The sequence below is a fragment of the Apostichopus japonicus genome, chromosome 7 (assembly GCF_037975245.1).
Source record: "Apostichopus japonicus isolate 1M-3 chromosome 7, ASM3797524v1, whole genome shotgun sequence".
In the NCBI taxonomy this organism is placed as follows: Eukaryota; Metazoa; Echinodermata; class Holothuroidea; order Aspidochirotida; family Stichopodidae; genus Apostichopus; species Apostichopus japonicus.
Window position 1 is genome coordinate 25,012,672 of NC_092567.1, and position 13,124 is coordinate 25,025,795.

Here is a 13,124-nt window from a genome sequence, read left to right on the forward strand (position 1 = left end):
TTCTTGCTACCCTCAGTTGAAGTACAATACTGTATTTTAATTTGTCAAGGGACCTCCCGATATCAGGATAACCAATGATTAAGTCACCATCATGTTTCTGATTCTGGTTTTTGAGGTTTTCTTTTTGATGAAACCAACCTTCCTATTCTTTGGAAAGATGCTTTAATTTTCAATTATGAATATAAATTATTTACACTTCTTGTCGGTTAAGTTGTCCAATCTGAATTCATTAATAATAGGGAATTTTTCCACCTGCAAGATAATTTACTCATTTGAATATCAAACCTCTGGCAATATACAATCAAATATAAAGTAATACTATACAACACTATGAAATAATTCCTACTGGTCATTTTAGTCGAGAGGAATAAAAATCCCGTCAAAATTTGACGGGCAGTGGCGAACGATGGTTACGAGACTAGAGTTTCAGAATCACCTTAGGCTCAACCCACAGTGATCAAATGCGTTGTGAATTTAATCTTGTCATTTTATATATCTAACTTGATATAAATATTCATTAGTTCTTCTTCTTCAGAATGAATGAATATATAAACAAAATTGAAATGAGACAAGGAGAAGGCACCGAACCAAACACGTAGGCACGTGACCTATTTCGTGCTCGACATTATCCTAAAAGTCAGGGGCGGGATTTGAGATGTGAAAGTGGGGGGGCAAACCTGCCAGCAAGACTATCTAAGCGGAGCGCCACCATCGGTTGGCGCGTAGCGTACAAGAAATTTTTTGGCTTTACAAACCCTCCAGATGGCCGGAAACGGCACTTCCCGAGTGCTCTAAGCTGCATGTACCCATCCTTGAAATATGGATCTCATGTCTGTAATTGTATCTAGATAGTTAATTATCGTTTAAAAATTTGAAGAGGATTGATAGTAGAACATATGGTCAGATGGTGATGTACAACTTTTGTTATACGTCACTATCTAAGCGGAGCGCCATCATCGGTTGGCAAGGAGCGTCGAAATATTCGATGAAAGGTACATTAGATCGGTAAAATTAACACCCATATAGGCTTTAAATTGCATCTAAACAATTAATGAACGTGTGTACATTTAGGGAGGACGGATAGAAGAACTTATATGGTGAAGTACAACTGAAGCTTATACGTCACTATTTAGGCGGTGTACCACCATCAGTTGGCGCGGCGCGTCGAAATTTAAGCAAAAAGGAAATCCTAGATCAGCAAAAATGACACCTCTGGTAACAATAAATCGCATCTAGACAGTTCTTTCCCCCTAAAATTATTAGTATATTGTGCATTGGAGCGATCAAGAATATGTTCAGCACCCAACTCGAAATTCTCCCCGCGGTCCCCACTTCTTGGAGCACTTGGCAAATATTGGGGACTGAACATACCTTTACCCCCCCCCCCACCGAAACGGTGGCGTAGCTACGGGTGTTGGTCAGAGGGGGCGAGAATGGTCTGTAGGGGCGCTTTCGACACTATCTAAGCGGAGCGCCACCACAGGTTGGCGCGGAGCGTACAGACATTTTTTGAGTAAAGATACTCCCTAGATCGCCGGAAATGACCCTTTCTGGGCCTTGCTAATTTGCAGATAAACGAAGAATAAATAGCCGTTAGAGCATTTTGTCAGAAAATTACACCGAAAAAAATGTGACAAATGTCAATAGGTAGATGAGAGCGCAGTAAAAATGTCAATAATCGCGAATAAGTAAAAAGTGGTAAAAAGCTGAAAAGGGCGCCAGCAGTCCATTTAAGTCCGTCAGGGGGGGGGGGGGCATCCGCCCCTCTGACTGTATGGACGCTCCGCCACTGCAACGAAACTGCCGAGTGCTGTATACTGTAACAATGGATTTAATTTGTTACTGTGTTAGTGCCAATTTGTAATTTACATTATTCGATTTGCATGCATCATTCCAGGATTTCGAGCAGTAAAAAATTACATCGGCATTGCCATTGCATATTGTTGAATGACACGGGGGGGGGGGGGGGTCATGTGTCAGTGTATTGAATTTAATTATTGATATACCCAATATGCAAATCTGGCTTTCGTAAATCGTTTCTCTGGATTTAGTTATTCAACGCATTCAGTAGAGCAGCACTTGAAAATCAATTCCTGAAGCTAGCACTGTAGCACATGCCGCGGATTCATCACATGCAGAATTGAATCACTATAGTGTGTTAGCTCCAGGATTCGTAACCTGTGCTGCGAACCATGTGCTGCTCCAGCTCCAGTTATTCTGCATGCTACATGTTACGATTTTAAACACAAATTCTACTTGGATTCGAAACAAACAGGCCAATATGATAGAGCTGTTGTGGGGGAATAATTTCGATTAGGGTTGTGCACATTTGTCTGCAAAAACGACAAAAAAGTGAACTAAGGTCTGGGAAAAAGTGGGGGGGGGGGGGCAAATGCCCCCTCTTGCCCCCCCCCCCCCGTAATCCCGCCCATGCTAAAAGTTATGATTGGCAGATTGGCGAATTATAGTCGGCCAAGCTGAGAACTTTATTTTAATTACCATGGAGATTTTTTTTTTAACTTTTGATTTCCTTTAGCTACATCATTGCAATTTATTTTTCTTTCAGAAGGTGCCCGAAAAATGATCATCATATTGCCCGAATTTTCACCAAAATTATTTGGTTGGAGGAGGGGGGGGGGGGCTGCAGCCTCCCGCCTCCTACGTCTAAGTGTGTAGTGTTCGGTTTCGGAAATATCTGGTATTTTTTATTTCCTTCAACGAAGTTTTATAGCAGTCGTTATTAGAGGTTTTAATATTTGTACACCAATAAATTAACTGTGTCTGTATTTTCGAAAATTCCCTGGCCAACGTATTCTCCATCATATTTCCCTCTACTCGTGCAATTTTTACCGGTCTGTGAGGGGTAGAAGGAGGTTTTTCTATATTATTTGTCCATAGATGAAATGTTGTGCAACATTATGGGTATGGTTTGAAGTGAATTTTTTTCACAAGAAATGTGAATTTTCAAATTCTGAACAAATAATGGGCTTAAAACCTTGAAAAGTGGGGCTGACGGGTACTGTGGCCCGCGACGTAGAATCACCTACAAAAGCAATGATCCACAGGAGATGCGATGAGGTCGAACATGATGTGTGACTGGTGACAATCTTCAAAAAGGATATAGATGGAAAAAAAAACTATTGGGAAATACTTGGTTCTCAGGCAAAATTGTACATCTCGTTGGTCATTTTCAAGCCCGAGAAGTGCCAGTTCCGGTGATCTGGGGGGTTATCAAAACCAGAAATGTTTGGGTATGCTGCGCGCCAACTTATGGTGGCGCTCCGCTTAGATAGTCATTCGCGCGCCCCTGGTTTGAAAATCCTGGATACGCGCCTGCATTGTGTCATCGTTTTACAAACCTGCAGTTAAAGAATGTTAGGAGGAGATTGAGGGTGAAAGTAGGTAGGTGATTGTACATAGATCATCTGCATTACTGAATTTGGTGGGGTGGGTTGGGGTGGGATAGGTGTGGGGTGGGGTCAGGTGTGAGTGGGGCTGGGGAGGGTTGACAACCTTACCCACTTAAGGAGTTTCCTTTTTTTTCATAGGGAATCATCGTATGGTTGATCTGGGCAATTAAGGTTCAACGTCTCCGATAATTTATCGTATGCTTGTCTTTATGATAACCATTGATTTCTCGGCCCTTTAGGATGAAAAGTATTTCGAGAACAATTGTTCAGCAATCCTTGTTCTTTCTCTAAATTTATACATAGGTAATGAAACATACATACTTGCAAATCAACCAAGAATATGCCCCTCGCAACACACGTTGTGAGACAATCTTGATCTTTTCACTGAAAGACACTAAGAGCGTGGTATTTCAAGGTTACTTGCGGTTATTTTTCCTTAGTAGACAAGTTCAAAGTACTGAAGAAATATAATTAAAGTAGCGACGATTAATCCCAGTAAAGGCACGTCTGATCTGCAATTCGTACATATAGGCCTATATGTTACTCATCCAAACGAAAGTGGTGTCTTTTGGCTATGATAAGATCTTTAAATACACGCTGTTATATAACATCCGACCTTTTGCAAAGAGTTCACTAATTTCACGAGAATAATAGTGATCTAAAAACGGATGACGTTATTTTCCAGGATTCTTGAAAGTCAAATTCTGCTTTTCAACCTTCATTTTCTCCGAGATTATTGCTATTTTATGTTTTTGTATCACATGCATGCTCTCGCTACTTACAGTAGATCGATGAAAACAGACAATCTTGCAGGTGTCTTTAGTCAAGGCAGGAATTAATTTAATTAATTCATGAAGAAACCCCTAAGGAGTTGATGCACCAATTATCCATATCATGAAGGGGAGAACAGACAGATGTTTTATAAAAGCGTGTGGTAAAAATATATTCTTAGGTTTCTACCAATTTGCCTCTGGAGACGGAACCAGTTTCAATTAACAGCTTTGATTTCGAGAATAATTTTACAAAACAATGTTACTTAATTTATCCTGAAATAATATCCCGGATATAGAGATTATTTCCTAAGTCTTCTGAAATGATTAAAACTGACTTAGAAAACTTAGTAAATATGATGGAGGTTTTTGTGATGAACAGCTGAGCTCACCCAAATGCTTATAACAGCAAATCCTGCTACGTTTGGGAGATATTTGGATTAGAAGAGTGAGGGATGCTAGTTTGGTAAGATGTGATAACGAAGCGCCACGAGATGGTGAAAAAACTTTGCCTTTCAATTTGAATTTCTTTCTAAATTAATTATTGTCAAGATTGAAATCAATGTCAGCCTTTAGGCATACTACGAACTTCAATATTTTAGATTCAGTAATTTCGAATATTACGGGGAAAAAAAGAGTATTGTAATGAAAAATAAATGGATTCAAAATTATGTGCATATGTGTCTCGATGCTATATTTAGTCTGGTTCGAGTCTTCGGCCATGAATGTGACGAAATGCTCAAACTGCAACCTTTGCAGTGAACACAACTATCAGCAAAAGTAAACAAATGCCGCTTATGTATAGACAGATATTCTTCGGCTTGTTTAAAAAGGAAATATTATTATTTAACTCCGAAGGGTCGATGCCCATTTGTAACCATGAACAATGCAAAGCGCCATCTCGATAGATTTAAAAAAGAAAACAAAAATATCTATGCCTTACATATGACCTTTGTTAAGGAGGACGGAGGTTATATCCTGCGGAGAGCACACCACAGAGAATGCTGCGACAAGATCAACCATGTCTGCTGAAGGGGGAAAATAAACACACCAAAGAGACTGGACGACAAGATCACCCCTATATGATGAAGCGAAAAATTAGGGCAAGCTGAGGATAAGCGAGTCCCCTTGCGAGGTATGAATAAATATGTTTAATCATTATAATACATAACGAGTTCAAGCGTTCCACAAGTTATTATTTTTTTCCAAATTTGTTAAGAAAAAAATCTAATTTTTAGAATTGGAAAGCAAAAGTATGTAAAGAAAAAAGGGGCAACCAATGAGTAAATACACATATATAAATAATTGACGTGAAGATGTGTCATAATTGTGCATCCACCGTATTTTTCTATTTTTGAAAGAATCCCTCCCCCCCCCCCCCCAATGTAAATACTCTAGGGATGAAATCGCAATTGCATATAAGTCTGTGAAAGCAATTTAGTTCTGAAATCAATTTTAAGTTTAATTCGGAATGTTCGATAAATGCCCTCTTTTGTTGAGTTCTTTTTTGACTTCCTACTGGAGGCAATTATCTTAAACAATTCCCCTTTCGGACTTATCATGTATCATCTAATTTCCTCTCAATCACTCTAGGGACATGATTTGGTAGGGTATAAGGCTTAAAGAGATAACTAAAGTCAAACGTGAAAATTAGCAATATCATCGAAAAAGCCATGAGGTTAAACAGATTTGAGAAATACAGACATGGGTTTATGACAGCAAAGTGTGCAGCTAAGAGTATTTTTAGTAAAGAATTTTTTTTTTTACCAAATTTCTTAATTTTCCTTACTCTGTACACGTTTTAACTATTTTATTAAGCATTATTAATGTATTTATGACTTCGTAAATTTTCATACAGTTTATATAATTATATGTCTTTTTAGAGGGCCTCGTGGAAGATTAGCTATTGCTAAACGAGCTACCCTCTTAAAATAAAATTTAAATAAAAATAAATGAAAGAATATGTTCTTGAAATATGTATAACGTTTATGTAGTGTATCGCATGGATTACGTAGTGTATATGCAGGCTGCATCGGGATGACGTCAGCATCATAGAGAAAGGAAGAATTTGCTTTTAGATATTTCTGTGATTACTGAATATGCTAATGAAACAGAAAGCATTACAGGCATCTGTTGCACGACACAAGGTGAAGCATGCTATAAAATGGATGAAGATTGTTTTTCATTTTCATACATTGAAGCAGCTCAAATCAAACTGTTCAATGTGTAACTATTTGGAAGGCATTAAAAGAGATGTAGTAATTATAACATTGGAGACTATGTTTGTGCATTTCTAACATTCCTTCTTTGAAGGAGGGGGGAGGGGGCAGTACAAAACAGGCTCCATGGTAACGGTGGTAGGTAGCCTTATGGTATGACGTCATGCGTGAAGAAATACTAGTCTCGACCTGCACATCTGGTGAAAAGCCGAATGGCTCTCATTTGAGGATACTACACAACTTAAGCTCATTTTTTGCAAATTTCTTTTCTTTTACTTAGATGAGAATATCATGGTTTTGCTCCTAGATATTAAATCCACCTTACTTGAACCTGTCAAGAATCAAATCCACAGTATGTCATATTATATGATTTGATTGAATTTAATATTTCCTTAGAACAGTTAATTGTTTGTGCCATTCTCCAATAATATGGGCCGTTAACGTTGAGTAAGTCTAGAATAAGTCCAGAGTGCAATGGCATATGAACTATAATCTTATTTAACAAAACATTTGGCGTTCAATGAACACGTCGATATCGCATCCGACTTTTTATCTGGAAATTACATGTAATGTATACGTCATAAATGGTTAACAGCAATTTTAATGCATTTTTTGGCGAAATCATTTTATGTCAAAATTTTTATTGCTGAAAACAAAACCGCCCTAGACTGGTGTTTAAGTTTGATCTCGGTGGGGGTTTGCTAAACTTGCCCGGAAATTTGCAATTTCCGGCCTTTAGGAACTGTCACTCTATACTTAATGTAGGTCTGTATGAGATATAATTCCATCATTATCATAATACTAAAAGGTTTTTTTTTCCCGTGTGTCTTAACGAGTCGTTGGGAAGGAAATATTATTTTGTTTAAACTCACTGATCATAGAACGAGCTTGACAATCCCTTTTCAGCCGAATTGTTAAAAAAATGTTATCAAAAGAGCCCCTTACATGGAAAGAGGACCAGTGTAAATTTACAGTCTTCGTGGAAATTACCGCATCTGGATGGAGGCCGATGAAAATCACAAATCTTTATGTTTCTATATAACTTCCACAAAGGACACACTTATACATTAATTAGTAAATGCTGCTTCCCCTGTGGCGTTTAAAAGCTGCTGGTTAGTTTACGTGATTGCCAAAATGTTGTGGTCAAAGCGAGAATTGAGGGTAAACTAAGAAATAAAATACATCGTTCTTGAGATAAATATGCTGAGTTCAAGAGAAGTCGAATAATGCAAAGGTAACGAATTCAAGTCATCATACATAGATAAACACGGAAACCCTAAATTTACCCCCCCCCCCCCCCCGACGAACCCCTGTGGATGTCAGAGTTGTCCACGAACCCCCAACTTTTCGAGAACACGATCTGAGTCATTATTATACTATAATACGCATAACAGCCTGTGTCTGTTTCATAATTCAGTTATTTATCACTTGTACGGTACGGTACTAATATGGCAACATATGCGTATGGAACGCGAAAAGAGTTTGTCGATAGGTACGATTTTTGTACATCTCTTAATTATATCATACATCAGATTTTAGTTCAACAAAATGTACTCTACTTTTGACTTTCAGAAACGTCTCACGAACCCTCTGGGATGGACTCACGCACCCTAGGGGTCCATGCACCCCAGTTAGGGAACCCCTGAATTACAGGTTTACCCTTCCTATTCCTGCAAAAGCCCAACACTATCTTATGTTTACCGCTATTCTGTATTCTTGTAGAACTGCCCTCATTCGATATACGGGTACATATACAGACTTCTTTTTCAACATAGAGTGTCTGAGCGTCTAGAGCAAAAATTAGGTATTCATAAGTTGCTTGCCAAGGGTTGCTTTTGCCGTTTGGCGAGAATGAGAAAGCTATGTGGAGATAGGAGAATGACGTGCTAAGTGAATCATGAGCTTTGTGTTCGTTCACCGTCACAAGTATAAGAACTATGTGAAACGAAATGATTTTACATAATTTACTCAAAGTTGCGTTTCAATACAGCTGAACAAGGTTTGTGGAGGGAGGTGAACAAGGTGTGGGGAGTTAAGGAAGGAGGGGCGCCTTTCTTCCTTATAAAGCAGGACATTTTCTTGGTGAATTAACATATTTCAGAACAATAATACTTTTTCTGAAAATGCTTAATCACAACGTGGCACTCCTCTCTATACTCGTCCTCTATTGCCCGCTTCACCCTAACCCCCTCTATCCCATCCACTGCCCGCTCCACCCTAACCCCCCTCGGCCCCTCTATACAACCCGCCCCACCATCAGCACAGCTACTCGTGTTTTTAGTTTCGTCAATAACAGGTCGCAGATGTCTACAACAACTCTACTCTCCCCCACGCCATCACAACTCCAAACCCAGCACAGTCGCTTGCGTTCTCGCGTTTTGTCAATAATTACGGTGGCTTAATAGGGACATAAGGGGGAAAACTGTCCCCAAATCTTCAAATTTTGACTCTTTATCTCAATGTTTTTTCTTTCCTATGTCCCTATTAAGCCACCGTAAATAATAGATGGCAAATGTGAACAACGTTATAGTTCCTTCTTTGTCGTACATAGACGAGAGACGCAACACGTCAATGCATTACAGAGCCTTCCGAAGCATATACGCACTGCATTGAAGATGACTATCAACAAAGTGTCGAATTATTCAAGCAGTTAACTATACTTAAGCTACCAAGTGTCAATGTGTATTATCATGTTTACTTACAACGTGGTAGCCGTACTGACACATGGTACCTCATACAACCAATAATCTCTTCACGTGCTTTTATCATGTCAATATATGCCCTATTAGCGTTCCATATTCAACAGGGTAAGATATACCAGCGTGATCTTATCAACTCCCAGAGCAGTTTCAACTGTCGGCTGAGTCCACAAATAGCAAAATGTCAGGCAGTGAACCAAATACTTATTTAGCGTGGTTTTGCATATTATTAAAGAATATTCACTGGAAAAATATATCCGTGACAAAGTCAGGTCTTTTTGCCCGTTTATTGATCGATGCGCACGACTTGGGAATTCCCCTATACGTCATCAAATAAGAAGCAAACAACAATTGAAGAGAATACATATATATATATATATATATATATATATATATATATATATATATATATATATATATATATATATTTATATATATATATATATATATATATATATATATATATATATATATATATATATATATAAAGGTTCAACCAGTGACAGACAATTTCACACTTCGAGCTATTTACTATACGGCGCCAAGAAACTCTGATATCATCTTTAGATGAATAAATTAAAGAATGACTTCGGGTACAAAATTGTATATGTTGTAGCCCGTCAATTATCACTACGATTGGTCCCAGTTTTTTCTTTTACTAGTTTTCAGTTTTTTAGAAACGACTTTTTTTAACATCTGAGAGCCATTAATTAAAGTGGGTTTGTTACTTAGTCTAACACACTAACATGTTAGGTCTGTACATATAAGATGCAACACAAAATTCAATAGGAGACGTAATACTTTTATGCAATTAACTAACATGTTTTCCTTTCAATCCATAAACACATTAGCACTGAGGCCAGAACTGAGCTGCTGAGGTCATCATCAGTTTAGCCTTTAGTATTTACAGATCCAGAATATTTTCTTTAGCTGACTTTATATCTTCAAAACCTGGAAGCTATAAAAGCAGCACTGAAATAATTGTCATTGGAATATGACATAAGAAATTCAAAATTCTTCCTAACGTCACTACTCTTCAAGGTATCATTTTCTAAATAATTTAAAATAACTGTTTTAATATATGAAAAACATTTCGGCTTAAAAGGTCATTCAAGCAAAAATGATTTACCAAAACCATAGCCTTGCGGCTGTCATCGTCCCCACATAACTGAAGATAAATTTAAATTTAAATTCCATATTAAATTGTAAACGCTTTATCAGCCCTGCACAATTACATTTCTAAACACGTCGCCTTTTCGGGAAAAAAATGTCCTAGAATTATCGACGAAAGGAACATAATTTGATAAAACAAAAAGGGGTGAATGAAGATCGATATCTTATGAAGACAATCAACCATACAAGGCTAATCAACTAATTGAGAATTCCTTTTGTTTTAACCTTTTTTTCATCTTTGTTTGTAAAGCTATTTTAAATCGTTTACGTTCAGGGGCCAACGTTTTCCAACCTACATTACGCACTGATATCGTGACGCGTGCATATATGGAAGCATATATATTCCGCAGCACGGTTGGGTTTAACATCCCAGCTATATACGACGGTAAAATAATGTAACACTATAGTTAGGTGAAGTTTGCATGTGCTATTGCTGTACAATGTACCTTGGCTTTTACTTGAGATAACTCTAAAATATCAAGAATTGCAATTTCAGTAATGCTGATACGCAATAACATGTGCAGATATGTAGTAAATTATTGCAGACATGTAAACCCAAATAACAATAAAGAGTTCTTCATGAATTGTGCAGATATGTAGTAATATTACGGCAGAAATGTAAACCCAAATAACAATAAAGAGTTCTTCATGGTTTGTACAGATATGTACTAAATTATTGCAGACACGTAAACCCAAATAACAATAAAGAGTTCTTCATGGTTTGTGCAGATATGTAGTAATATTACTGCAGAAATGTTAACCCAAATAACAATAAAGAGTTCTTCATGAATTGTGCAGATATGTAGTAAATTATTGCAGACATGAAAACCCAAATAACAATAAAGAGTTCTTCATGAATGGTGCAGATATGTAGTAATATTACGGCAGAAATGTAAACCCAAATAACAATAAAGAGTTCTTCATGGTTTGTGCAGATATGTAGTAAATTATTGCAGACATGAAAACCCAAATAACAATACAGAGTTCTTCATGAATTGTGCAGATATGTAGTAATATTACGGCAGAAATGTAAACCCAAATAACAATAAAGAGTTCTTCATGGTTTGTGCAGATATGTAGTAAATTATTGCAGACATGAAAACCCAAATAACAATACAGAGTTCTTCATGAATTGTGCAGATATGTAGTAATATTACGGCAGAAATGTAAACCCAAATAACAATAAAGAGTTCTTCATGGTTTGTGCAGATATGTAGAAAATTATTAGAGACATGTAAACCCAAATAACAATAAAGAGTTCTTCATGGTTTGTGCAGGTATGTAGTAAATTATTGCAGACATGAAAACCCAAATAACAATAAAGAGTTCTTTATGGTTTGTGCAGATATGTAGTAATATTACTGTAGACATGTAAACCCAAATAACAATAAAGAGTTCTTCATGGTTTGTGCAGATATGTAGTAATATTACGGCAGAAATGTAAACCCAAATAACAATAAAGAGTTCTTCATGGTTTGTGCAGGTATGTAGTAAATTATTGCAGACATGAAAACCCAAATAACAATAAAGAGTTCTTTATGGTTTGTGCAGATATGTAGTAATATTACTGTAGACATGTAAACCCAAATAACAATAAAGAGTTCTTCATGGTTTGTGCAGATATGTAGTAAATTATTGCAGACATGAAAACCCAAATAACAATAAAGAGTTCTTCATGGTTTGTATTTATAGAAGGGTCTCAATAAATTCTTCAAACTACAAGAAAAGTCTGTTAACGTTCTAAATTAATACCAACACGTTGCATATATACCACTATAGGCCAATATTTACAGTACAACCCTCGTTTGCATAATAAATTCTAGTTTGTCTGACATTGTTTTACTCATTATCTACGTAAGCCAGCTTTTAACACACTTTTCAGCGAGACGAAATTCTTCGTATTATGGCGTTTGTATGCATATACAGAACTTGACATGGTCTACTTTAGGTGCATACTACAGATGCTAGGAGGAGGGGGAAGGGGGATACGGAAGGGGGGAGATGGAGGGGCAAGACGGAGGGGGAGAGGGTGCATGTGGAATATACGACATTGTTTTTTTTTTTTTATTATCGTTGTACATCTGCTGGGTTACCCTTTTGAGTAAATATTTTGAAACAATAAAGATAATATAGGTTTAACTTGTTTGCGTGCCTAAAGGTGCAAGGGAAGCAGAAATAATTGATTCTCTGAAAACTAAAACGAAGACATGCTTTGTCGTGCAGTCTGGTTAGGATTTGAACTATGTAAATTTATTCACAAAGTTAGGTTCTAGACAAGATTGAATCTTGAGCGAGGCACTTTACAACACCTGGGTGACATTTGAAAACCGAGAAAATCAGAAAAAACTGAATGGCAAATGGAGCTAGTTGTATAAGTTGCGATGTTACATCTTTGCATCATTAAGGATATACACTTCGAAACAAATTGTATGTGCATTCGCTATATGCCTCCAAGTTGGACAAATGGGGGGGGGGGGGGTCAGAGGGGGAGGCAAACCCAAGGCAAGAGGCCAATTTGGGGGCCCGGTAGACTATGAATACATTGTATATATAGTATAGTGTATACTTATTTACATAACATACTTTAGGAAATCTGAATTGTGCAAATATGGGACGCGGTTAAAAAAAATGGCCCCTGGCCCTCGGCGCCTCTGTTTGTGTGCTTCAACAAATAGCATGACTAACTGACCTGGTTCTCGGCGCCTCTGTTTGTATGTTATACAACTAAATAACATAACTAACTGTGAATGTCACCAGCAATCGGTTAGTCTGGTAACTTAGTAACTGCCGACCTTGGGAGCCAGGGAAAATATTAAGATCTCCCTTCGCACGAAACAATCCACTAGTTACGGA

General features: G+C 37.4%; 1 protein-coding gene across 3 annotated transcripts in view; it reads right to left on the reverse strand.

Moving 5' to 3' along the window:
* Window positions 1-13,124, reverse strand: part of LOC139969857 (galanin receptor 2b-like) — a 71,810-nt gene that overhangs the window by 4,315 nt on the left and 54,371 nt on the right. The window lies entirely within an intron of this gene.